Source organism: Nannospalax galili, unplaced genomic scaffold (assembly GCF_000622305.1).
Source record: "Nannospalax galili isolate Female #2095 unplaced genomic scaffold, S.galili_v1.0 scaffold641, whole genome shotgun sequence".
NCBI lineage: Eukaryota > Metazoa > Chordata > Mammalia > Rodentia > Spalacidae > Nannospalax > Nannospalax galili.
Genome location: NW_008345311.1, coordinates 177,530 through 179,884, shown reverse-complemented (window position 1 = coordinate 179,884; position 2,355 = coordinate 177,530). Strand labels below are relative to the sequence as shown.

The window sequence follows — 2,355 nt, the reverse complement described above, 5'->3', positions numbered from 1 at the left end:
CTATGTAGTGCATCCAGAAATTGTGTGTGAAGAGTTCTAGTAACCACACCAAGCCATAGGCCAATTACTGAAACCTGGGAATCTCATTCTGGAACCTCCTGTAAGTAAGTATGGCAATACACTACATGCTCAACCCAATGTCATGTTGTCAGTATTTTGTGTTGACCCAGTCCAACATCACTCACAACAGAAATGTTATGTTTCTGGAAAGCATGATTGCTCGCTACTTTCTTTTTCACCTTCCTGTGCCTTTCATAAGGTCTCCTAGTTGGTTAATCATTAATTAATATTTAACAAGGCTTTTTTTTCCCAGTGCCAAGGCTTTCTCTAGCCTTTAGACAGTATATGAACCGCCCCCCCCCCAAGTTCTCCTTAACAAGCTCTAGCACTTACAAGTTCTGTCTTTCCACACTGTCCCATTCCCAGGCCTGGAACTCACTGTAGCACAGGTTGCTTCAAGCCTTCGGAATACTGGGATTACAGGACAAAATCACCCCACCCAGAGTACAGTAGTTTCTCTAAGTAAATTCACAATAAGAGATGTAATGGGAGGGGGATTCCTTTACAAGAGCATTCAATTATAAGTTTTAGATATGTTGAAAAAAGTTGCATATCACTCAATTCTACTTTCTTAAATAAAATATTAATAATTTGTTCACATAGAATATAATTTGAAATAAATTTCTTTTAAATTTTTTCTTACATTTTTTTATTGATTGTGTATCTGTGTCTCTCTGTGTGTGTGTGTGTGTGTGTGTCACATATACATGCCAAGGTCCATGTGTGGAGGTCAGAGGACAATCTTTGGGAGTCAGTTCTCTCCTTCCACTATGTGGGTTGCAGAGCTAGAACTCAGGTCCTCAAGTTTGACAGCAAGCAACTTTCCTCACTGAGCCATCTTGATGGCCTTTGCATTCTATTTTTAAGTTTTTCTTAATTTAGCATTCTTTCTTGGTGTATTTAACATGCGACTTAACTGAATTAATTTAAAATTTTTATAAAACTTTCCAAGCACACATTTCCTGAACAAAAATGGTTAAGAGTGAAATAGTAATGAATAGGTACTATTAGTTATAAGTACTCAGATTCTTTTTTTCTACTGCTGGCCCACCAACCAATAATCTCTAGACGGGATCATAAAGGATATCTTCAAGTCTGGCCCTCCAGGCTGATTTTGACATACAATGAGTCAGAGGATTGGAATGCATATACGGAGGGAAGTCACCCTCTGTGTGTGTGTGTGTGTGTGTGTGTGTGTGTGTGTGTGTGTGTGTGTGTGTGTGGACTGACCCTGAAATGGAGCAATATTGTGGGCAGAAAAGATGTATTGTACAGGTCTCTAGGTTTTTCTGGCAAACTGACACTGACATGAATCAGTATTCCAGTTAAAGGAGCAAAATCAAGTTATTTCTACTACTTCTGCCCTCCTCCACTCCTCCCTCCCACCTTTCACTCTTCTCAGGCTAGACAAACTTACCAGACAGATGATTTTGGTCAACAATTGATTTTGCTGGAAGTCAAATGAAAGGGGCCCTTGCCCTGACTCTTCTGCTCCCATGACTACCTTAAAAGATGAATTGGGCATGGTGACCCTGGCTGGTTATCTCAGTACTAAGGGCTGAGACCTCAGATTCCAGTTTGAAGATAGCCAGGGCTACCTAGTGAGACTTTGAAAACAAACAACTAAAAGCAAAGAAATGTACAGTAGCTGGAAGTTGCCCCTAGGAGTCCCTTGGCACCCGGATTGAACCAAGCAGATGCAACCAGTACTGTACCTTCCCAGTACAGAGAATAACTGCATCCCCCCTTATTTAAATAGATGACATTTAAACGTGTTCCCGCGTTCCCTCTTTACAATTATTTCCGTAATATTTTTAAACATGTATTCCAAGCCAGGCACTGTGGCCTTTTAACTTCTTAGACCAGGTAGGGAAGGGAGAACCAGACATGAAGACATGGAGATTTAGCTCCCATCTCTTCCAAGTGCCCATCCCAGTGCCTATTCTCTGGGCTCCTCCACCCAGTTGATGTGACAGACTCTTGGTCCAATCGCCTTCCAGGTTCCCAGGCCGACAGCTAGCACCAAGGGAGCCAATGGTGGAGGCCGAAGGGCGGAGGGGGCTGGCAGGAGGGGAGGGAGCGCTGGCTTTAGAACCAGAGCCTCAGAGATTCCAAGGGACAGAAGTTGTCTGAGTGCTTGGTGGGAGGCTGTAGGGCCAGATCTCGGACTCGGAGATTTTATGTAAGTGATTTGCAGCTCCTGCGGGTGCGAGGGGACCGGATTTTCTGGGTGTGGGCAGGAGTGGGTACTAGCGAGAGCATCATCCAGAACCTCAACTACAATGTGCCTCGCAC

The 2,355-nt window shown here is 43.4% G+C and overlaps 1 protein-coding gene across 1 annotated transcript in view; it reads left to right on the top strand.

The window, feature by feature from the left end:
• Positions 1-2,201: 2,201 nt before the first annotated feature.
• The window catches only part of Pls3 (plastin 3), a gene marked incomplete in the record, with an annotated part of 117,716 nt that continues 117,562 nt past the window's right edge, over positions 2,202-2,355 (top strand). Inside the window, 1 exon segment of the mRNA XM_029567592.1 lies at positions 2,202-2,242.